This window comes from Pogona vitticeps, chromosome 8, assembly GCF_051106095.1.
Source record: "Pogona vitticeps strain Pit_001003342236 chromosome 8, PviZW2.1, whole genome shotgun sequence".
NCBI lineage: Eukaryota > Metazoa > Chordata > Lepidosauria > Squamata > Agamidae > Pogona > Pogona vitticeps.
The window spans coordinates 12,689,426-12,715,531 of NC_135790.1; the positions used below are offsets into that span (position 1 = coordinate 12,689,426).

Sequence of the window (26,106 nt, forward strand, 5' to 3'; positions counted from 1 at the left end):
GCCTGCCTAAAATTTTACTCAGTTGAATTTGAAGTGCATTATTATTAAATATATATGTTTTAATATGTATCTTAAAAGCAATCATTTGGAAAGGAATTATTTAATGGAACAGAAGGGATACTATACTGCAGGTTCTTCATTTTCAAACATATCCTGTCCCTTTTGGGATATACTATGTTATCTTCGGAATCTTTCAAGAGAACAGATTAAGAGAGTAAAACTTGTACTTGTAGGCGCCTCTAAGCTAAAAAGATATGAAAAGATGGATCACACTAGCAACAAGTTTACATTCCTACCAATTAACTTCACAAGATGATCAATCACCTGTTTTGTCTTTCCAGCTGGATGTTTTAAGTCATCTCTGACAAGTAAGGGACCAGGACATGAGCTGAGTTGAACATTAAAATAAAAAGAAGAATATAATCTGCTTTGATTGTAACGGTCTAAAAAGCCAAAACAGTGTTGTATCATAAAGGATATCACTGGTTTGAACCATTAGATTTGCTACTAGCTATGAGGTAGATACTTCTCTCACTAAACATAACTTTTCATATTTTATCACCAATGACAATTACTGATTTGCAACTTGGACCTGAAGGAAGAAGAAGAAGAAGAAGAAGAAGGAGAAGAAGGAGAAGAAGGAGAAGAAGGAGAAGAAGAAGAAGAAGAAGAAGAAGTTTTATTAAGAATATTGAATCATTTTCTACATGAAATGTTCCTGCTGGAATTAATTCAGGAAATGGCACTGATAGGAAAGTTACCTCTTGTGCTAGTTAAATACCTCCAACAGCTATGTTGTCTGGGAAAATTCTAGAAGTTACAGTTCCCCCTTCAAAATGAACTTTGCCTCAGTTGTAGCCTGCCTATTTTACCTAGCATCAAGAATCTGTATCTCTGGGCTAAATTTTCACCATTGAAATTACATATTTGAATTTGGAAATCTTTTAGATATTTGGATTGAAACAGCTCTTCAAACTCAACAAGTCATATTGGTTCCAGCATGAGACTGAGACAAGCAGGGATGGGTGGGGATAGAAGCAGCAGGGTTGTTTGCTTTCTATTTGAACAAAACATATTTTCCTTTGTGACATTAAGAACATACATAAGCACACACATAAACAAAGCAATCAGAAAGGAAAAGATTGAATGAGCTCAGTGATATTAAAAACATGCAATGTTAACACTTTGACTAGTTTATGCTGTGTGTGTGTGTTTAGTCGTTTAGTCGTGTCCGACTCTTCGTGACCCCATGGACCAGAGCACACCAGGCCCTCCTGTCTTCTACTGCCTCCCGGAGTTGTGTCAGGTTCATGTTGGTTGCTTCGCAGACACTGTCCAGCCATCTCATCCTCGGTCGTCCCCTTCTCCTCTTGCCGTCACACCTTCCTAACATCAAGGTTTTTTCCAAAGACTCTTTTCTTCTCATGAGATGGCCAAAGTACTGGAGCCTCAGCTTCAGGATCTGTCCTTCCAGTGAACACTCAGGGTTGATTTCCTTTAGAACTGATAGGTTTGTTCTCCTTGCAGTCCAAGGGATTCTCAAGAGCCTCCTCCAGCACCACAATTCAAAGGCATCAATTCTTTGGCGGTCTGCTTTCTTTATGGTCCAGCTCTCACTTCCATACATCACTACAGGAAAAACCATAGCTTTCACTATGCGGACTTTTGTTGGCAAGGTGATGTCTCTGCTTTTCAAGATGCTGTCAAGATTTGTCATCGCTTTCCTCCCAAGAAGAAGGAGTCTTTTAATTTCAGGGCTGCTGTCTCCATCTGCAGTGATCATGGAGCCCAGGAAGATAAAATTTGACACTGCCTCCATATCTTCCCCTTCTATTTCCCAGGAGGTGATGGGACCAGTGGCCATGATCTTAGTTTTTTTGATGTTGAGTTTCAGACCGTTTTTTGCACTCTCCTCTTTCACTCTCATTACAAGGTTCTTTAATTCCTCCTCACTTTCTGCCATCAGAGTGGTATCATCTGCATATCGGAGGTTGTTGATATTTCTTCCGGCAATCTTAGTTCCGGCTTGGGTTTCTTCCAGTCCAGCCTTCCGCATGATGCATTCTGCATATAAGTTAAATAAGCTGGGGGACAATATACAGCCTTGCCGTACTCCTTTCCCAATTTTGAACCACTCAGTTGTTCCATGACCAGTTCTAACTTTTGCCTCCTGTCCCACATATAGGTTTCTCAGGAGACAGATAAAGTGGTCAGGCACTCCCATTTCTTTAAGAACTTGCCATAGTTTGCTGTGGTCCACACAGTCAAAGGCTTTCGCATAATCAATGAAGCAGAAGTAGATATTTTTCTGGAACTCTCTGGCTTTCTCCATAATCCAGCGCAAGTTAGCAATTTGGTCTCGAGTTCCTCTGCCTCTTCGGAATCCAGCTTGTACTTCTGGGAGTTCTCGGTCCACATACTGCTGAAGCCTACCTTGCAGGATTTTGAGCATAACCTTGCTAGCGTGTGAAATGAGTGCAATTGTACGGTAGTTGGAGCATTCTTTCGCACTGCCTTTCTTTGGGATTGGGATGTAGACTGATCTTTTCCAATCCTCTGGCCACTGTTGAGTTTTCCAAACTTGCTGGCATATTGAATGTAGCACCTTAACAGCATCATCTTTCAAGATTTTAAATAGTTCAACTGGAATGCCATCACCTCCACTGGCCTTGTTGTTAGCCAGGCTTTCTAAGGCCCACTTGACTCCAGGATGTCTGGCTCAAGGTCAGCAACTACATTATCTGGGTTGTCCGGGATATCCAAATCTTTCTGATATAATTCCTCTGTGTATTCTTGCCACCTCTTCTTGACGTCTTCTGCTTCTGTTAGGTCCCTCCCATTTTTGTCTTTTATCATGTTCATCTTTGCGCAAAATGTTCCTTTAATATCTCCAATTTTCCTGAACAGATCTCTGGTTTTTCCTTTTGTATTATTTTCCTCTATTTCTTTGCACTGTTCATTTAAGAAGGCCCTCTTGTCTCTCCTTGCCATTCTTTGGAAGTCTGCATTCAATTTTCTGTAACTTTCCCTATCTCCCTTGCATTTTGCTTCCCTTCTCCTCTCTGCTATTTCTAAGGCCTCGTTGGACAGCCACTTTGCTTTCTTGCATTTCCTTTTCTTTGGGATGGTTTTCGTTGCTGCCTCCTGGACAATGTTACGAGCCTCTATCCAAAGTTCTTCAGGCACTCTGTCCACCAAATCTAGTTCCTTAAATCTGTTCTTTACTTCCACTGTGTATTCATAAGGGATTTGGTTTAGATTATACCTGAGTGGCCCAGTGGTTTTTCCTACTCTCTTCAGTCTAAGCTTGAATTTTGCTATGAGAAGCTGATGATCAGAACCGCAGTCAGCTCCAGGTCTTGTTTTTGCTGACTGTATAGAGCTTCTCCATCTTTGGCTGCAGAGAATATAATCAATCTGATTTCGATATTGCCCATCTGGTGATTTCCATGTATAGAGTCGCCTCTTGTGTTGTTGGAAAAGAGTGTTTGTGATGACCAGCTTATTCTCTTGACAAAACTCTATTAGCCTTTGTCCTGCTTCGTTCTGAACTCCAAGGCCAAACTTCCCTGTTGTTCCTTTTATCTCTTGACTCCCTACTTTAGCATTCCAGTCCCCTAGAATGAGAAGAACATCTTTCTTTGGTGTCAGTTCTAGAAGGTGTTGTAAATCTTCATAGAATTGTTCAATTTCAGTCTCCTCAGCAATGCTAGTTGGTGCATAAACTTGGATTATTGTGATGTTGAATGGTCTGCCTTGGATTCGTATTGACATCATTCTATCATTTTTGAGATTGTATCCCATTACAGCTTTTCCCACTCTTTTTCCTTTCCCGGCATGGCTGTTGGAGGCTGAGATTTCAGTTCAAGAGGACCATGTTGCAAGGAATACCGTGTTTATCACGAAAATATTAATTTTGCATTGTGATTGGTATTGAATTATGGGAAGAAGACATCTGGCTGGAATGGACTGACTCCATCCCTTGCCAACCTACATTCTCTGTTGCTCCTGAGGAGCATTACTGACTGCATGCTCCCCACAGGTTGTGTTGAGCAACTCCCACCCCAAGTTCACATCAGTTCACATCAGAAGCATGAATAATTGCATGTATATGTCTAGTTCATGGATTGCTGCCTTGTCGTGGCGAAGGGGCTTGAGTAACTCAGAGAAGCTATGGGCTATGCCGTGCAGGGACACCCAAGACGGACAGGACATAGTGGAGAGTTCCGACTAAACGCAATCCACCTGGAGTAGGAAATGGCAAGCCACTCCAGTATCTTTGCCAAGAACGCCCCATGATCAGAAACAAAAGTTTATGCTACCAGGCAATTTTTCCAGAATATCTATTGTTACTACTCTCTCCATTCCTTTGGACCTTCTCAAACTTCTTTTATCTATCCTTTCCAATCCATATTTTGGATCCAGTTCTAAAACCATTCCCATTTTTGAGTCCTTTTTGAGATGATATTTCATTTAATGCTTCTGTTAGTATATACATCTGTGACAGACAGGTCAGTAACCACTCCTGTCCATCACAATGGAACCCTGATTTAACAACCAGTGGTTGAACAGAAGGGGAAGAATAAGTAAATACACTAGTTGATTAAATGACAAATAATTAAACAAAAGAAGACATTGCAATGATTGTGATTCTGAGTAAATAAATAAAGAACATCTGTAACTTTAATAAAAACTTTCAATGATTGGTAGCCTGTGTTGGAGAGAAATAATTTACATTGTGGATAAAAGAAATCCACTGATGGCAGTGAAAAAGAATGAAAATTAAATGTCATGCCCGAAAGGGAATCTGGGCTGAGTAGAGAAGAACAAACAGGGGGACTGGGTGTGTGTGACATCATCTCCGCCACTTCCAGTATATTTTTGTTCTTGAATTATTGATTCAACTGTGCACCATGTTCAAACAAATATATAAACTCAGACCAAATCAGGGGTATTTATGCACTGCTGAGGGAGCAAAAGGACTAGAAAATAACACCCCCACAGATCCCTTGAGTTAAACCTGACATTCATGAGTCATAATTAGAAGTGGGGGGGAGAGAGAAAAATCTGGGGAAATAAAATACACTCTTTAACTCAGAAATGACTGTTCCTTGACTTTCCTGCTGCAAAGTCATTGATTAAATCATCAAAGTATTGTGGCTTCAGAACACTAATTTCAGATTAAGGGGAAAGACAAAGAGAATGGAGGGGGAAAGTGCAGAAAAGAACAAATAGCATACATTGCTCTTTTAAAAAGGAATAAATAGTCACTGTCCACGTATTTTTAAAAACACCCTCCCTTCCTGATAACTGTCTTAGGAATCTGCTGGGGGCTTCTTCGTGGAAGCTGGAGAAAACAGGGGGAGAAATAAAAAGACCAGATCAGAGGCAGAAGAAATACAGATATGGATTCTTCACAGAGGATCAGAGGTGCATGTATAATTGCTATGGATTTGAGCAAGGACTAAGTATGCTGGCCTCACTGCACCTTTCTTTCTTTCTTTCTTTCTTTCTTTCTTTCTTTCTTTCTTTCTTTCTTTCTTTCTTTCTTTCTTTCTTTGTTTGTTTGTTTGTTTGTTTGTTTGTTTGTTTGTTTGTTTGTTTGTTTGTTTGTTTGTTTATTGGCTTTCTATCCTGCCCATCTACCAGGTCTACTCTGGGTGGTTTACAAATTTAAAAACAATAAAAGAAAAAAAACTATATTATAGATCCAAGGTGGTGAAAGTATAAGAATTTAAGACACGGCAGGAGGGAAACCTGCCCAAATAGCCAGTTTTTTTATCCTTGAAAACACCCAGAGAGGGAGATAGTCGTATCTCCACTGGCAAATTGTTCCAAATGCGAGGGGCCACTGGCGAGAAAGCCCTGTTCCTCATTCTTTCCTTCTGGACCTCCCTCGGCGTTAGGCCTGTCAGCCTCTCGGCCTGGCTGGAATTAGTGACTCTGGCACAATTTGGTGTGAGAAGGCGCTCTTGCCAGATATCGAGATCTTAAACCATTTAGGGCTTTACTGTATATGTCATCAAAAGAACTTTGAAATCAACATGGAAATGAATGGGCAGCCAATGCAAGGCGGCCAGTATGGGGGAAATACGTTGGTACCTTTTCACCCCTGTAAGAAGTCTGGCACCGCATTTTGCACCATCTGAAGTTTCTGCGTCACTCTCAAAGGCAGCCCCACGTAGAGCACATTACAGTAGTCTAATCTTGAGACTATGAGCACATGGAGCAGAGTGGTGAGCGCCCCCACATCAAGATAGGGATGCAGCTAGGCAATCCGCCAAAGGTAGAAATGTACAGAATGGAGCACTGTCAACACCTGGGTCTCCATGGTGAGCACTGGGTGCAGATGTCTATCCAAACTACAAACCTCACTCTTGGTGGTAGGAGTCACACCACCAAAGGAAGGGAGTTTCCCAGATCACTGATGGACCTCCATCTTGCCTGGGTTCAGCCTCAGTCCATTCTCCTGCATCCATTGCTGAACAGCACCCAGGCAGCGCTCAATGGATGCAACAGCATCGATTGTTGTTGAAAAAAAGGAGATGTAGAGCTGGTTATCATCAGCATACTGATGACATGAAGCCCCACATCCCCTGATGACCCCTCCCAGCAGCCCCATATAGATATTAAATAGCATTGGGGAGGTAATCAAGCCCTGCAGAACCCCACAATTGAGGCTCCATGGCCCAAGAAACTCTCTCCGATCTGCACTCTCTGGGGATGGTCCTCCAAGAAGGAACGGAGCCAGGCAAGAGCCAGGCCACCAATTCCCAACTCAGAGAGCCTCCCCAGAAGAATACTGTTGTCAATGGTATCAAAGGCAGCTGAGATATCGAGGAGGACCAGCAGACACATTTTGCCCCTGTTGGCCTCCCTCAGTAGGTCATCAAACAGGGCGACCAATGCTGTTTCCATGCCATGGCACGGCCTGAAGCCCAACTGGAATGGATCCAGGGCATTGGTTTCATCCAGAAGAGCCTGTGGCTGATAAGCCACTATCTTCTCAACTACCTTGTTGAGGAAAGAAACATTGGTGATGGGCCTATAATTACCAATATTGTCAGGCGCCAAGCTAATGGGCCTAATCAGTGTCTCCTGGAGAGACCCATTAATTATTGCCATAGCCCATTCAGATGTTATAGGCCTGGCTACTTTGATAGTCTAGGCTGGGCAAGGGTCAAGGGAGGAGGCAGTGGTGTAGCAGCAGTCAAGCACTCTGTCCACCATGTCTGCCGTCATAGGCTGAAAATGGTTAAGTCTCATCGGGCAAGACGAAGCACTGGATGTCTCTGCTTGATCCACTGTTTTCAAATAGGGGGTAGGATCCCCGCGGATGGCCTTCACTTTTTATTTTAAAAGGCTGCAAATTGGTCAGGTGAGATGCTAGTGGGAGGCCAGTCACTATGACCAACTCTGGATAGATTGCGGACTATACGGAAAAGTTCCACCTGCTGGTTGGAGGCTTTGCTTATCCGGACAGCAAAGTAACATTGACTAGCAGCCTTCACCTCAGATTGGCAGAGGTTAGTTTTGATCCTGACAGCTATTTGATTATTTTCCATTGGGTTCCGCCTCCATATGCACTCTAGCCTTCTCCTATTTCACTTCATTGTTTGTAGCTCTGGATTAAACCAGGGCGAAGGGTGATCTCTGTGCTGGAGAGGGCATTTAGGTGTGATCGTGTCCACAGCACTGGTGACAGCAGCCAGCCAGCTATGAACCAGAGCCTCAACAGGAGCACCAGTCAAATTGGCCGGAATCCCTCTCATGATGTCCTGGAATCCTATAGGATCCAATAAACTTCGAGGGTGAGCCATTAAAACAGGTCCTTGCTCCCTGCGGAGAGGGAGAGCCACTGTGAGATTCCATTTAATTAGGTAATGATCCGACCATGACAAGGGGACAGACTCTAGGTCAGTCACCATCGGAGCACACTCAGTGTTCTGCTCAGTGGAGAACACCAAGTCCACTGTGTGGCCACCCACATGGATAGGGCCTTTGACATGTTGGGACATGTCCAAGGAGGACATGGTCTCCAAGAACTCAAGAGCTGGACCAGAAACTTCCACCTCCACATGCACCCAGGACCAAAAGCCTTGGGGGACCCCAAAAGTGCCGTGGAGATGAAGTTTGCCAGCTCCAGTAAGGAAATGGCTGGGATGTGGGGAGTGTGGTAACCCAACAAGATCCTTATACCATCCCTGGCTCCAGTTGACATGTAGAGGGCCTCTAGACCCAGCGTCACCAGAGCCTAGCAACCTGAAGGGTTGTAGACAATGGCTACTCCCATGCCGTGCCCCTCCAGTCTACTGTGGTGTTGGACTGCATAACCAAGATGGCAGGCAAGAGTCAGATGAATACCCCCTTCCCTGCCCATCCATGATTTGGTTATGCATGCCAGATCTGCATCCTCCTCCAGAATCGGAACTTGTATAATCTGGGACTTATTTGATACAGATCTGGCATTCAACAACACCAAGTTTACAATGGAGGGCCAGCTGAGTTGACTACCTGAAGCGTGGCAAGATGTCATGAGTTCATGAAGATCTGGAGTCTAAGGTTTTAATTACAGTTGAGGAAAATGCTGTGCAATCAGATTCGCAGACAGCTGAATCACCACCAGATTCTCCTCCCCCAGTAGCCAGAGTGAGGGATAAGCTTTGGCAAGGACTCATGACATGAAGATCCGAGGCTTGCATGAATGTTTCCCATAGGAGCATCAGGTCGACCAGGCCTGAGTTTTAGCAGGATGAAGTGTTTAGATGACTGCTGCTGCTATAAAATCTGCACCCAGAGGCTTGGAAGATTGTGGAAGCAACAAGTCAACATCCTGGTTTCCATCCACACTCCTGTTTATCTTGGACCCTGTTTTCTGGACCTTTGGCTTTGGACTCTGTCAGCAAACACAGGTCCAAAAACACGTGTAAGCCTGGACAGAGAGCAATCAGGAGTTTGCACATGCTAAAATGGGCTGAATGAGTCCAAATTCAGCTAGCCATGCTACAACACTCCTTCTCACAGGTCTGCCCACATAAGAACACCCTGGTACTCTGCATATTATTATGAAAAGGTCAAGTGGGCTATGTAGTCCTTAGACTTAACTTGCACCACTGACAGGACTCTAAGTAAGCTAGGCCAAGGCAGCACTCTCAGATGACCCTATGACAAGTGTACTGTTCAGAAAACCAATTGAGTTTTATAATCTTTATTTTATTAAAGAAAAAGCATGTTACTAGGTATCAAAGCAAAATTAAACCAAAACAAATAAACTAGCATTGTGCTGGTTAGTTACAAAGATGTAGTGAGGCAAAGAAAACATGAAAAATAGAAAAGTGTTCAAAAACCTTACAAAAACACAAAAAGCCATTAAAAGAATAAAAACAGTTCCAGTCCAGGAAATCATTAGTAAAAACAAAATAATCCAAGTAGGTTATAAAAAGGCTATAGTCCTCAGTGATCCTGTAGAACAAGAATCCTGTACAAAAAAGAAAGATTCAGTAAAAGTCCCATTATCCTTAGAAAAGTCAAATCCAGTAAATGTACCATAGTCCTTACAAAATTACAAGAGCATAGTCCATATGGAGTATTCCAAGAAAAGAAGTCCATAAAGAATATTCCATAGGTAACAGTCCATGCATAGTCCTTAGAAAAAAAATCCATAAATCCATAGGTATTCCAGTATAGTAAAGGTTAGTCCCATGTGTCACGAATGACTGAAGGATCGGTCTTGAAAGACAATATCCATAGGCAAAAAGTTCTTTTTTCAAGAGTAACTGGCAAGGGCTCATCGCACCTTCCCACGATGTCATCCAATCAGAGTTCGTTACTAGGCAAACAGTCCTGTTGCACCACATGACTTCTTTCTCATATGCACCAGATGTTATTTGGGTTAGGGTGGTTTATCAAAGAGCCACAACAATTCCCATCTATCTAATCACACCGAGTCCTTTCTCAGGCTCTCAGAATAACATTCTCTCTGCTCGCCTAGAAAACAACCTGTCAGCATAGCATAGATACTTTATACAAAGAAACAAGATGGAACCTCTCTGGCTCATTTCTTAATTACAAAACCCATATGCCTTAAAAGATTTTCACTCAAAATCCCATCTCATCACACTGACTACGGTTTGTGTTTTGGCTTTGGCATTTTGGCATCCGTTTTGCTTCTTCTGGACTTCTGATATTGGACTGGCTTGTTGGACTTTTGCCTGTTGAAACCCCCGGGATCATGACACAGGAGGTCACAGTGCCAGAACAGTGAACAGATTTCAAGCATCTCTTCACCATTCCTCTGGAACAAATGGCAACAGCACCTACACCATATCTCCCTTTGCCAGAAATCACTCTAATGTTAAAAAGTCCCCCTCTGAGAGGTGCAAGCCTTCCACTCCATGCCAACCAAGAAAGAAAAAGGAAACAAAAAGATTTAACAACTGAAGAGTAGCAAATAATTATTAACATAATTAACAATCAGATCAAATAAGTGATCAATCAAAAAAACAAACCATAACATAATAATTCAATAAGATCCAGATTAATCAGACATCAGTAACAATATGCATCAAGAAATTAAACAATTAAAACTATAACTCATATAGAATTATGCAAAAGAAAACAATTTAAGGAAAACTAAGTGTGAAGGCAAGAGGAGAAGGGGACGACAGAGGATGAGATGGTTGAACAGTGTCATTGAAGCAACCAACATGAATTTGACCCAACTGCAGGAGGCAGTGGAAGATAGGAGGGCCTGGTGTGCTCTGGTCTATGGGGTCACAAAGAGTCAGACACGACTAAATGATTAAACAACAACAAAACAAAATAAAAATAAAAAAGAGCATCGGCAAAAAGTCCCCCCATTACCCCTCCCTCCCTATTGCACTTAGATAACAGGGACTTTGCCTCCTCCAGCCAGCCAGAACAAAAGGTGTAATTGAATAGGATTGCTGGGTTTAATGTCTCTCCTGCTCTCGTGTTGTTAATGGATAGCAGAGATGGAATGATCTGTGTCATGGTTTAGGTTATTGAAGCTAAAATGTAATTTTTAAATGGGATTTGTAGTCATGGAATGGTGTAGAAGGAATTTATCTTAGTCTGTGTCATTTTACTAGAAGCATTGAGAAGCTGTTTTCCCTTACAGCTAGCTAGGAATGTTATCATGTAGATAGCTTGGCCAAGGCCGAAGATGAAGAGCAGAGTCATAACATCAGAGAAAGAATGTCAACAACACCTGCGATTCTCATGAGAAAAGGAGGTGGAGAGAGAAAAGGCGGTGGAGAGAGATAAGCAGTCCTTTGTCCTGATTGGCTTACGCCAGTGGAGAGTGAAGAAGGGGATGTTTCCAGCATGTGAAGAAAATGACAGGATGTTACAGAGAGAGAGAGACTCTGGGAATGTATGCCATAGCTAAACATATAAACGTATTTCTTGTCATGTTAATGTCCATGTTATATGAACCACGTTGATCTCCTCATGTGATGTAATATGGTGTGTTACTGAGCAGAGCGTCCTATTGGCTCATGTAAACCTGACAGTTGATGTTATGTAACCTGTAAGAGAATAAAAGGAGGTGCCAGGCATCACTGAGGGAGCTGTTATCACAGAGAGCTGAGCTGTTCACAGAGAGCTGTTATCACAGAGCCATTTGAACAGCAACTTCAGCCGATGATCCTGAGCACGCTTTGAACCAGACAATTCGACTGCAGTCTCCTTATTTCAGAGGTCTCTCCCTCCGGAACCTTTCAGAGATCTCTCCCATCACTACAGATTGTTGGAGCCGGATTCCAACAAGTGGTGCCCTGCGTGAGGCCTACTTCACAGCGTCAGGCCTTCTTCACCGTGTGAGGCCTACTCCACTATGTGAGGCCTACTTCACTGCGTCAGGCCTGCTTCACCGTGTGAGGCCTACTTCACAGTGTGAGGCCTACTTCACAGTGTGAGGCATACTCCAGCGTGTGCAGCCTACTTCAGCGTGAGGCCTGCTTCTCAGCATGAGGCTCCCAGAAGCTAAGAAGACCGGTGGAAGGTCATTCCCTCACCCACGCCTGGCAAGGGTTAGACTAACTTTGTTTGCCTCCCTTCTCTCACACTTGCCACCATTGTGATGAGATTGCTTATGAAAGTTAGATAGAGATTTACTTTATAGTGACTAAGTTAGTCTAGAAATCCATTTGATTTCTGTGTGTAAGTTAAAGAGATGTAAAATGTCCAAGGTCAGTTTTTTTTAGTTGCAAAAGCTTTGTGCAGACCAAGGTGACCTTTATCTCATCGCTAAGCAACTATCTTAGCCCAGATGGAGCAAGGACATAAATCTTTATTTAAGATTTATGGGACGAGAGAGGAAAAAAAGAGCAGGAGGGAAGAGTGAAGAGATTTTCCAGCATGGAAGGGTGATCATCAGAAGAAAGACTCAGAAACTTTATTTTTGGAATGTACAGTAAGATTACCTAATAGAATGTACAGCTTTGTTGAAAATGTAGTCAGTGGTTTGTTATTTTCATTTTTTATAGAGGAATTATATCTTTTGGTGATGGCTGGGGTTTGGAAATGATTGATTATGTAAAGATGTCTTATTTTGCTTGTTTAAACTAATTTCTTGCTAAATTCTATTTTTCTAATAAAATAAGAAAATGCTAAATGTCTGGAAGTTGGCTTCTTGGATAGACCATAAGCTACAATAGTTAATTGACTACTTTAAATTGATGTGTTTAATCAGGCCACGTTCATCCTACCAATTTGGGGTCCTACATATTAAAGAGGATGATTAGATCTCCTAGAACTCCTGTAAGTGTTTTGTTCTTTGTTAAATCGGATCAAACTTGGGAGAAAGAATGATTCAGCTGCCCTAGGGTAAAATTACAGGACCCGGTTTTGCCTGATAAGGAGCTGATCATTCCGGACCCTCTCTGTTCCGTATAAAAGCAGTTTCTTCAGAAGCTTGGCTTTTACAACATGGTGTCAGCGTTGGATCTTAACCACGTGCCTTGCTTAAGGTGCTAGTTAATTGTTTTATGGCATGGTGGCCGTGTTGAATCGTAAACACGTGCTTTGCTTAAGAGCTAAATAGTGCTGTTAACTATTTTATGGAGGCAGACGGTGTTCGCATGTCTGCAGTGTGAAATCTGGCTCTTGTGCCTAGTAATTGGTTTATGACTGGAGAAATTTCCCTTGCATAAGCTTTAGGCCGAGGCGGGGAGAGATTCTTTCAGTTGTTGTTAATTGTTTTATGACCTGGGAAACTCCTAGGCCGATGCTAGGAGAGATTCTTCCAGTGGTTCAGTGGTTTAGTAGGAACAGTTATTTGCTGTTCTAAAGCGCAAGCTCTAGTCATCAAGATGACAGAGTGGCAAGATTTGTTGTTTGCTTTAAGTAGCTGGAGTCTACAAGAAGCCAAACAGGATAGAACAAGAAATTAAATATAGTTAAAAAAAATTCCAACCCTAAACCAAAATCTAAAAGACAGATTCCTGAGGGAATTGGTAGTCTCTGTCAAGCTGACAGATTTATTGTTTTACAGCTTCTACTGTAAGCTTAGTGCTTCGGCAACGGCTGCAGGGAGAGAGAAAAAATGGCTTTTAGCAGGTGTTCCTCACTGCCTGAGCTAACTGTAGACAAAGAGATTTTGGAAGCAATGGAACATAGTACTTTGCTGCAGAGTGGAGCCAGACCAAGAATTATTAGTAGTTTGTTGCAAATACCAAAGGAGTTCCATATGAGAAGTGCAGTTACAAGATTCACAGAAGAAAATGTCCAAAGACTTAGGGCAGAGAATCCAGATGTATCTAAGCCCCAAGTAAGGGTGAAAATGGCACAGCAGTACCCTGGGACGGAACATATTTCAACTCAGAAGGACCTGCTAATGGAGGAGATTCTTGCTGATGACCAGAGGTCAACAGGAGCAGTGGCAGATACCAGCAGCAGTCCCGCAGATCAAAGGGATGTGAGTTTAAAGTTGCAGGAGCAGTTTGTGATAAGCTTGGTTATGAAAGTTCATAAAATGATTTATTGATGGGATTTGTAATCACAAAGTTAGCCAGAATGAATTCATCTTGGTTTCTGTATGTGAGTCGAGAGTGGAAATTTCCAAAGTTGATTCCTAGCTGTACCTCTGTACCGTCCAGCGTGCCAGGGGGGGCTGGCTACTTTGATCTCAAACAATAAATTTCACAAATACGAGGTCTTAGATATCTCCAACAGTTCAAATCTTATGGTTTTATGTGTAACACACACATCTTCCTTTAAATTTCTCCTGCTTAATATATACTGTCCTCCTTTGGATCCTCTTCGTCTAGGATCGCCAATGTTCCTGGAATTAAATCAAGCCCTGTCAATTTTGTATGAGAAATACCCGGACACTAGAATACTGATTGCCGGCGATATGAATGCCAGATTGGGACCAAACAACACCAATATCGGAAACTCTCTGGGCCTATCCTCTGAAGATCTTCTATTTCTCCCTAATAGAGTCTCTCCTGATTTGATTGTGAATTCTGCGGGTAGAGTCCTTTTCAGCCTGATTTTTAAATTTGATTTATTTATTTGTAATGGATCAACCACCGACTTGGATGCTTCCTCATTTACATTTTACGGTCCAAGGGGCAACAGTGTGATAGATTTCATGCTTCTTTCTTTCCCCCTCTCGACCTATTTTTCGATCTTTTAAAGTCCTATGCAGACCCGAAAGCGACCACATGCCAATTTCTTTGACTTTTTGCTTACCTCCAGGCCACAACCCAATACCTAATAAACAATGTGCTCCCACCCCATCCTACTGCCTAAGAAGGCTTCCATGGAATGAGAAAATTCAAAACCAGGTTTTACTTCTACTTGACTCTCCTAATATGCTCGCCTTAAGAGATTCTGTTTCCGATACTTTAAACCCCTTGGATACCTTTAATGAAATCACAGCAGCAATTAAGCCTCTCCTTGTCTCTTCCAAACCCCCTCAATATGACTCTTCTACAGCAGCCGGCTGGTTTGACAAAGACTGTCTAATCCAGAAGCGCGTACTTTTAACAGCTCTCAGAAGACTCCGCAAGTGGGGTTCTACTGCCAACTATTATGCCTTCACTCGATTGAGGAGGGACTACAAAAACCTGCTCAGAAGGAAGAAAGACGAACACACTAAAAAGTCATGGCAGGCCTTATCCTCGGCCGCCTTACACAAGGAACCTGCCAAATTCTGGGCCCTGGTCAACAGAGGTATGAAGTCTTCATTTGAGCCCTTGGACCATCAGATTTCTTCTTCCCAATGACACCAGCACTTTTCCGCCATCTATCGGGATAAGGATTATACCAATTCGCTCACTCACTTACTCGAGCTGAATGTTCCCTCACTTCACTTGCTACCTGAATGGGACCCAGTTTCTAAGGAAGAATTAAACGAACTTATTACCGCCATTGCTAACAACAAAGCTCCTGGACCTGACATGCTGCCAGGTGAACTTTTCAAATATAACCCAGACTGGTGGTCTGATGTTTTATCCAAAGTGTTCTCCTTTATTAACCACTCAGGTGAATTTCCCCCGGTGTGGTTAGACAGCATCGTCTCCCCCATTCACAAAAAAGGATCCAAATTGGACCCAAAAAACTACCGTCCCATAAGTCTTCTTTGTGTGGTCTCCAAACTATACATGAAGTTCCTGCTCCTTAAGCTGGAGAAATGGGCATCAGAGAACTCTATTATCGCTAAAGAACAGGCTGGCTTTCAAAAAGGGAAATCAACGCTGGATCATTCCTTTGTTATCCACCATTTGGTCCGTAAATACACTCAGGTGGGGAGGAAAAAATTGTACGCTGCCTTTGTCGACCTATCCTCGGCCTTTGATACAATAAATAGATCCCGTCTATGGCGGAAACTTGCAGAAACCAACATTGACAAAAGACTCCTCCTTCTTCTTATAAAGCTCCACACAAATACCAATCTCAGAGTCAGACTCGGCCCACATGGCATGCTTTCAGAGGAAATTACTACCGAAAAGGGGGTCTGCCAAGGTTGCTTGCTGGCTCCGTTTCTTTTCAACTTTTACATAAACAACATTGTATCTGAGCTCCAAGGCCTTGATTTCTTTCCGCCGACAATTGGGGACATAAAACTTCCAATATTATTATATGCCGATGACATTGTCCTTTTTTCACTCACCCCGGTTGGGCTACGTAGACTACTGGCCAAATTAAGTACTTACTGCAACCATGAAAAACTAACAATAAATCACGCAAAAACCAAAGTGATGACCTTTGGGAACCACCGCAGAAAACATACCTGGAGGCTTGGGGACTTCCCAATCGAGCAAGTGTCAGCCTTTCGTTACTTGGGTATTATTTTTAGCCCTCATCTTTCCTGGCCAAAACACCTGGACTCAGCAAGGCTTAAAGCCGCCCATGCCATCCAAGCTCTCCTACACTTTACAAGGTCTAAAGGAGGCAACTTGGTTCCGCCCGCTACTGAAATTTTTGCCAAGAAACTGATTCCCCAAATGACCTTTGGGGCCGAAATCTGGGGATACACAAACATTTCGACCCTAGACGCCGCACAGAACACCTTCATTCGCTCTATCTTGTGTGTCCCGCGGAGTACACCAGCCTCCTTACTTAGGGCAGAAGTAGGCCTTATCTCTGTAGCTGCCACCTGCCACTCAGCACTAGTCCGGTACTGGCATAAACTGTCCCAAATGAATGATACCAGTTTACCTAAGATCTGCCTTAGAGAACAACTGGCCAACCCCTCTCTTAAATCCTGGGTGAGTGCTGTGAAACAAATAACTGACTCCTATGGCATCGACTTAGATTCTTTAACCGCTCTTCCGCCCAAATGTGTGAAAGCTAGTCTCAAGGATACAATTCGCCTTTTTCATATCAGAAGTGACCTTTGCATCATCTCTAGCTCGCCCTATTCCTTTTCACTCCCACTCTATAAGTCAACTTTTGTCATGGAAAACTATTTGACCTGGATAACTACATTTGCCCTTCGCAAGGCCTTTACCGCTCTACGTTTTCAATGTATGCCTTCAAGAGTGTTAGAGGGCAGACACGAGAATCTGCCCTATCACCTAAGGATTTGTCCTTGCCACCTTGGAGAAGTCGAAGACATCACTCACTACCTTTTGAGATGTCCATATTACCACTCCCCTAGATCAAGGTTTTTGGCAAGTTCTCTGACTTCCATCCAAGACAGACCTAATCTCGCCCAGGTCTGTTGGCTCCTGGCTGACATTAACGCCAATACCACCTTAAACGTGGCAAACTTTGCCTTGGCTGCAATCAACATTCGAGCTCGCTTGTTCCCTGTACATTTGTCTTTTTGATTCCTGCTTACGCCTTATTGTATTTTCTTTTTTAATTAACTATCTCACCTGCTGCTTATTATTTTATTTTAACGTATTTTAATGACTTATAGTTGATAAATAAACACTTTCTACTGTCTACTGTATGTGAGTCGAGAGTGGAAATTTCCAAAGTTGATTCCTAGCTGTACCTCTGTACCGTCCAGCATGGCCTTATCTCGTAACTAAGCAACCTGGCTAGTACAGGGTGAGGAAGACTAAACAACTTTCCCTGAGCCTCATGGGAACAAGAAAGGAGGTGATTCCACCACTAGGGAGACAGAAGATGGATGCCAACATACAGGACTCGGCATGGACTATCTAATTCCAAGGACAGTAAGCCTGAGTTTTTCCTATTGAGAAAGTTTACTTTGGATTTTCCAGAAGCCTGATGGAATGTTGTTTTGATGATGGACACTAGGACTTGTAGTTTGTTTTAAGATGTAGTTTTTCCTGAAGCCGGAGGGGAGGTCCGCGCCCCCTCTTTTTTTGTTAGCTAGATGTTTTATTATTTTTGTTTGTTTCAGAGGAATTCTATCTCCTATCAATGGGGATGGGATTGGAAATTGTAAATATGCTTTGCTATGCTTTGCTTAAACTGATTTCTCTCAGAACTATATTTTTCTAATAAAAGTAAATATGCTTAAGATCTGGAAGTTAGCTTCTTGAATAGACACAAGCTGTTATAAATAATTGGCTATCTAAATTGATGCATTTTACAAGGCCATGTATACTTAACGCTACCAATTTGGGTCCAACTGATTCATGAGTGCTAGAAGGATGAGATTCCCTGGTACTCACGTGTGTGGCTTGGTTCTCAATGAAATCGGTCAGACTTGGTACCAGAGTAAATTTTAGCTACCCTAAGGCAAAATTTACGGACCCAGTTTGCCTGGTAAAGGAGCGATTTACTTTGGAACCTCTCTGCCCGTGGCTGAGCAATTTCTTAAGAAATTGACTTTGCTGACATGGTGGCAGCGGTGGGATGAATTTGATGTGCCGTGTTAATTGATTTATGACTGGAGAAATTGCCCTTGCGTAAGGCTTAGGCCGAAGCAGGGAGAAATTCTTTCAGTTGTTGTTAATTGTTTTAGGGCTGGAGAAATTCCTATGCGTGATTACAGCTTAGGCTGATGCATGCAGAGAGAGTTTCTTTCAGTGCTTAAGTGTAGCAGGAACAGCGTGTGGTGTTCTAAACTGCAAGCTCTGACCATTAAGGTGGCAGAGTGGCAAGATTACCTAATTTTAAGCTGGAGTCTATTGAGAAATTAACCAGGAGACACTGGAAAAATAAAGTTTACTATTTCCAATCCTATACCAGTAGACAGGGACAGATTCCTGAGGGAACATCTGGTCTTTGTCAAGCAGACAGCTTTACAGCTGTCTCCCCTAAGCTGATTGCTTCGGTAATGGCTTCAGGGTGAGAAATGGCGGCTAGCAGGCATTCTTCTTTACCGGAGTGGCTCTTAGCCAAAACTTTGGACAAAGAGATTTTGGAAGCTCTGGAACACAGTGCTTTATTGCAAAGTGGAGCCAGACCGAGGATGACGTGGCAGGACACTAGGGCGGAACGTGTTCCAACTCAGCAGGACCTGCTAACGGAGGAGATTTATGGCGATGAGCTGTGGACAGCAGGAGCAGCAGCGGCAGATGCCAGCAGCAGCCCAGCAGATCCAAGGGACGTGAGTTTAAAGATGCAGCAACAGTTTACTATAGTGGCAGATTTCATAGAGAGACAGAAACAATGGGTTCAGGCCCAAACGTTGGATGCGATTCAGGAGGGATACTACTGGGAGATGAAATTGCAGCAGCTGAATAGGCAGATTAAAGAGGAGGAGCATGGTAGAGACTCTTTAGGGAGCATGGATAGAGAAAACCTGTCTTTTCACCAGGAAGATGATGAAATAATTTCTTTTAAGAGGGGTGAAACTACTGCTAAAGTTAAAACTGTTCCAGGAGTGCCTAGGAGGCAGAGCCAGTATGATTTTAAGAAGCCTGTTTTTCAGGAACAGAGACAGTCCTTAGCTAGGGAGCGCAGAAGCATAGCTCCTGGCCAGACAAGGCCAACCCTGACTTGCATTCAGTGCGGGGGTCCACATCTGAAAAAAGATTGTCCAAAACTGTCTGTGCCAGCTAGCCAAGTTGAAAAGCCAGTTGGCAAGACTCGAATACCTGCACCACATAAATTTAAGCAAACCACCCCAAAAGTGGCCTGCCTTAGTGCTACGCCACAGGAAAATCAGCAGTTACCAGCAGAACAGCAGGTAGCTAACCAGTCAGCCAATCTGCCTACCCAGAGATAGGAAGGAGTTAACTTAACAGCAACTTCTTCCCAAGCCAGTGGAAAGCAGACAACGGTAACTCAGGTTGTGCCAAGGATAATGGGTCTACAAGTAGCCCAAGTTTCTACAACTGTGGTTCAGCAGACACCCACAGGTGAAAAATTTTCTATTATGGATCCAAGTTGCATTTTACCAGAAGAGCAATTTTCATGGTCAGCGCAAACTTTTTCTGAACCCGTGACTTTGCATTTTAATTCGGGTGATTAAGTTTTAAATGCTTCTTGTGATACAGCCGCTGATATTTCTTCAGTTAAAAACGTTTTGTGGATCCAGAACTGATTTTGAACAACCTGAGGTGTCTTGTTAGAACATATGGGTCTGGTGAAGTAATTAAGAGATTTGCCCCACTTGTTTTTCTGCAAATGAGTTACCAGAATTGGAAAAGTTCCAAATATTTGTTAGTCCATGAGGGCGAACCTGACTTTTTGTTGGGAAATGATTTGGCATTTTTGAACCACCAACAAACTTTAAAAGCAGCTTCAGTACAAGCAGTCAGCCGTTCTCAAAGCAGAGTGATGCAGCAAGTTCTCCCTGAGGATTTCTCTGAGGAGCACCCAGATGAGAACTTAATGCAACAGCAGCCTCTTGTGACCAAACCTGATAGTGCAGCCAATACAAAGACTGAACCAGAGGACTTGCCTATTCCAAAGGGTTCAGCTGATTTTAAACAGAAACAGCTGAATGATCCTACCTTAGCATCTTTAAGGTCACAGGCAGACAGTTATACAATGCAACCTGTGCAGCAACAAGTGAACTTCTTGTGGGGACAGAATGGACTTTTGTACAGAGAGTATTTCCCTAAATCTAATACTCAGGCCGAACCAGTTCAACAGTTAGTTATTCCTGTACAGAGAGAAAATTCTGCAGATTGCCCATGACAATCCGAGCAGTGGCCATCTTGGAATACAAAAAACTTTAAGCAGAATTTCTCAACATTTTTACTGGCCTGGTCTTACAAAAGCTGTCAAGGACTATGTTGGTTCCTGTGATTACTGCCAGCGAACAGGGCGTCAGACAGACCGCACAAAGGTGGAGATGCAACTCATGGAGATTCCAGACCAAGTGTTCCAGTTTCTGCAAATGTAGGAACCTTTTGTTCCTACCAAGTCAAAAAGAAATACATCACCTCATTCATCTGTCAAGCTAGCAGATGGATTGAGGCCTATGTGATCAGCAACCTTTCAGTGCAAACTATTGCCAGAATTTTGGTGGACTTGTGTTCTCGCATAGGTATACCTTCTCAAATTATCTGTGATCAAGCTGGTGCTTTTAACTTATGAACAAGATTTGTGAAATAAGTGGAATTAAACTGAATTATAGGATTTCGCACCATCCAGAATCTCATGGTTTGGTGGAAAGAGGTCAACAAACTCTTCTTATGATGATTAAAACTTTGGTTCAAGAATATGGAAACATTTGGGATGAACTTTTACCTTTTGCTTTGTTTGCCTACCGAAGTGCACCCCATGTTTCTCTTGGAAACTTTTCTCCAAGTGAGGTGGTCTTCGGGAGAAACCTACAAGGACCTTTGGATTTACTTAGATCTTATTGGGAAGGTGTGGTTAGAAGCAGTATTATTCCTGTTGCTGATTTTATTAGAAACCTGCAAGAGAAACTCTTAGCTGTCCAAGAGTTGGCTAGAGACAATTTGTTGGATGCCCAAGCAACACAGAAGTTCTACCATGATAAGAAAGCCCATCACAGAGAATTTTCAGTGGGTGATTTGGTACTTGTTCTGAACCCACTCAGACCTTCTAAGCTAGAAGTTGTCTGGGAAGGTCCAGGTGAAATTGTTCAAAAATTGGGAAATGTCAGTTACCTTGTCAAAATGTTGAATTCTACTAAGAAACCTGTGATGTATCATGTTAATAGTCTGAAGTTGTATAAAGACAGATCTGCTATGGTTTTTCAATGTCATGTTGCATGTTTTCAACCTGAAAATGAACCTGTTATGTTAGCTGAATTGGAGAACGCAGGTACTTGGTCTGATAACATTGTCTTAACAGGTACCACAGATAAAAAAAAAAGCTTTACCGAATTTTAGAGGAATACCAAGAGGTTTTCTCTGATCAACCAGGTTACACCAATTTGATCAGTCACAAAATCAATACAGAGTCTAGTCCTCCAATACGGTCAAGCCTATATAGAGCCATTGGTAATCATCTATCCAGATTGAAGAAGAGATACAAAAGATGTTATCTTTGGGGGTGATTGAGGAATCATTCTCCCCTTGGGCTTCTCCAGTGGTTCTGGTCCCTAAAAAGAACGCGCTAGGCGAAATTCTCGATGAAGTAAGATTTTGTGTTGATTACAGGAAGTTGAACAGTGTTACAGTTTCAGATCCATACCAGAATGGATGACTTAATTGAGCGCCTTTCACAGGCTAAATTTATCAGCATAATTGATTTAAAGAATGCTTATTGACAACTTGATCTAGCCGAAGAATCTCAAGATAAGACCACTTTCATCACTCACATGGGAACCTTTCGGTTCCGGTGTTTACCATTTGGTTTAAAGAATGCAGGAGCTTCATTCCAGAGAATGATAGACAAACTTTTACATGGTTTACCTTTTGCCAGTGCTTATCTTGATGATGTTGCAATTTTCAGTTCTGATTTTGATTCTCACATGTCTCACATTGAAACTGTTTTGTCCAGAATTCATCAAGCAGGATTGACAGTCAAAGCAAGCAAATGTCAGTGGATGCAAGTAAAGGTCATGTACCTAGGTCATTTGATTGGGCAAGGTGAAATTCAATCTCTGCAAGCCAAAGTACAAGCTATTAATGATTGGCCTATTCCGAAAACTAAGAAACAGGTACGTTCTTTCTTAGGTTTGATTGGCTACTACAGAAAATTCATTCCTGACTTTAGTCATTTGGCTACACCTTTGACTGAGCTAACTAAGAAAAGACAGCCGGTCAAGGTAAAGTGGATACCAGAGTGTCAAAGTGCTTTTGATGCCTTAAAGGCCAAAGCTATGGATGCACCTATTCTGAAATCACCTGATTTTGACAAACCATTCATTTTACAGACTGATGCCTCAGAATTAGGCCTTGGTGCTGTGTTGTTACAACAAAGGGAAGATGGGAACCTTTATCCTATCTCATACTTCTCCAGAAAACGTTTGGAATGTGAGAGACATTACGCAGTACCGGAAAAAGAGGCACTTTCTATTATCCTGGCACTAAATCTTTTAAGACCTTACTTATGGGGGTGGAAATTTACCCTCCTAACAGATCACAGAGCCTTGGTTTGGTTGCAGAAGATGAAATCTCACAACCAAAAATTGTTGAGATGGAGTCTAGCTTTGCAAGACTTTGATTTTGAAGTGCAGCATATTCCTGGAAGACAAAATGTTGTGGCAGATGGTCTTTCTCAAATGTACTGTGAAGATCCTGATTACTGATCGATGAGATAATGCATTTTGATAGTACATTGTTACTCTGAATTACTGTTTTGATACTAACTAACTTGTTTCTTTTCTGTATTTTCAATAGAGTGTATGCTTAACCATAAGAATATATTCAATTGCCATTATTAGTATTTCTTGCGTTGATGTTTTGGTAGATAAGTGCAATTTTACATGTATGCATTTTAATCATTAGCAGTTACCTTTCATAACCAATAGTTACAGTAGTTATCAAAATAAGAACTTTAACAGTTCTAGATTTTGTACTTCTAGGGGTGACATGTGATAAGCTTGGTTATAAAAGTTCATAAAATGATTTATTGATGGGATTTGTAATCACAAAGTTAGCCAGAATGAATTCATCTTGGTTTCTGTATGTGAGTCGAGAGTGGAAATTTCCAAAGTTGATTTCTAGCTGTACCTCTGTACCGTCCAGCGTGGCCTTATCTCGTAACTAAGCAACCTGGCTAGTACAGGGTGAGGAAGACTAAACAACTTTCCCTGAGCCTCATGGGAACAAGAAAGGAGGTGATTCCACCACTAGGGAGATGGAAGATGGATGCCAACATACAGGACTCGGCATGGACTATCTAATTCCAAGGACAGTAAGCCTGAGTTTTTCCTATTGAGAAAGTTTACTTTGGATTTTCCAGAAGCCTGATGGAATGTTGTTTTGATGATGGACACTAGGACTTGTAGTTTGTTTTAACGGGGGTAGCTTACATAGCGGTTGACTGGTGGTCAATGGTAAAATTAGAATCAAGATACAAAAAAGACAGGACTGTGGGTTTTTTCAATGGCAAAGTCCAGGTGGACAGACTGTGGTTATATATGGACGAAGCAATAATTAAGAAAATGTATACATATCTATTAGAATATGAGCTAGAGGATGAGAGGGTGAAAGAGACAATGATAAAATGGGCAAAATTTTTTGGGTGTAATGTGGACCTTGATGATTGGACTAAGATGTGGAAAGAAAGCTATAAGATCTTTAAGCCAGTAAATCTAAGAGAAAACATACTCAAAATGTTTTACAGATGGCACTATACACCTGTAAGATTAGCAAAAATGTCAGAGGGCAACAGCAATATATGTTGGAAGTGTAAAAAAATGCAGAAACTTATTATCATATGTGGTGGACATGTGAAAAGGTCAAATTTTATTGGACCCAGGTATGGGATTTAGCAAAAGAAATTACTCAGCAGAAGTTAGATATAAAACCTGAAATGACATTACTGAATGTCATTTCAGGAGTAAATGATAACAAATTGAAGCATTGTCTGATGTATATACTCACAGCAGCTAGATTACTCTGGGCCCAGAAATGGAAAACAGAAGAGGTTCTGACGATAGAAGAGCTGTTAAAGAAGCTATGGGACATAGCAGAACTGGACACTATCAGAAGCACTACAGGAACAGCCAAGAGACTATGTAAAGCAAAGCTGGGGACTAATATATTCATGGGCCCAGAAGGATACAGGAGTCTAGGGTAAAATTTATGACATATGTATGAACCATTTAGTATATATTGTAAATCGATATAGGGAGAGTAGAGGGGCTAACGAGGCTGGAGTCCAAAGGGGGGAGGGGGTATTTTAAATAGAGGGATTAGCTAAGTTTTTTTTCCTTTGTATACATGGTCTCATTTCTTTTTCTGTTTCTGTTTTTTTCCTCTCCTTTTATCCTTTTTGGTGTTTCTATGGTTTTTTGTATGTTAGAAATTATAATAAAAAAAATTAATATAAAAAAATGCAAAAAAAAGGGCCTCTGGGATTCTGGAACATCGTATTAAGATTGGAATTGTACAAATATTGAGGTGGGAAAGCCAGAGATCTATCCTAGCTCCATTTTGATATCTGGAACGTTGCTTGGGACTTTGGATTATCGTAACAAGGTAGGAACTGTACAAATATTAACATTTGAAATTCTGTGATTGTCATCAGCTTTGATTTTTCTTGTTGGATGGCGTGGGGATTCTGGGAACAGAGGTTGTGGATATAACAACTTTGCTAGGACTTTCGAGAAGAAGGAACATTTCTACCATGACTGTGTTTTAAACTGTTGGGCTAAAAACTGATTTATATACTACAATATCTGGGTAAAGACTGGAGGAAGGTTTTAGGTGAGGTTGTTGATAGTGGGCTTTGTTTGTTGGCTAAATAGGCAAATTGAAATGGCCTCCAAAAAAATCAAAACCCCAAATGCCTGGAAGCTCTCCTGCTCAGACTCAAGGACTGGGAAAATTAGTGGCACAAAAATCAGATAAAGAATGGCCATGCAAAATTTATTAACAACAGGATTCCAACAAGTAAATGAACATCTCACCCAAATAGCAGATCAGATGAAGGAGATGAAAATGGATATATCAGAAGCCAAACAACAGATAACAGATGTCATGGTCTCGGTCTCTTCCAGGCGGGCGAGCAGGTCCTCCGCGGTGTGGCTGCGCCTGGCCAGGCCCACCATGAAGGCCACCACATGGCGCTCGCTGAGCCCCAGCAGGTCGTGAAGCTGCCCTGAGACCCAGCGCTCCAGTTCCCCCGCCATGATATATAACCGGCCGCAGGAAGTCCCGGGCCTCCTCCAACGTCGCCCTTCAAGGCATCCTGTCACGGCTTCCGAGCACGTGCCCCGCGCCAGCCAATTACGCTCGCCGAAAGGACCAAAGCTTCCTCTCTATCCCTCTCTCTCTCTCTCATTCGTTGTTGCCTAGCGACAAATGATAGAGAGGCATAGAGAGGACGCTGCCGTCAAAGATTGCCAGGAGCCAATGAAAATTTGCAATGTGATCTCTAATGCTGCTTCCTTTTCAGAATCCAGCCTGAACACTGGGCTTTTCTTGCTTCATATATGATCTTTGTTGAAAACTTCTGAGTATCAGCTTGCATACATGAGGGAAAAGGTGCTTTAATTACTATAAGCTTGGGTATCTCCTATGTTTGAAACTTGAAATTATATGGAATGTTTTCAGTTCGTGGACCAGTTGTCAGGATCCACTTGCAAAGCTCTGCCAGTGCAGACGGAATAATATC

General features: G+C 42.2%; 1 pseudogene; it reads left to right on the plus strand.

Annotated features, from left to right (window-relative positions):
• The first annotated feature begins 18,865 nt into the window (after positions 1-18,865).
• Positions 18,866-26,106, plus strand: part of LOC110071034 (E3 ubiquitin-protein ligase RNF38 pseudogene) — a 46,954-nt pseudogene continuing 39,713 nt past the window's right edge.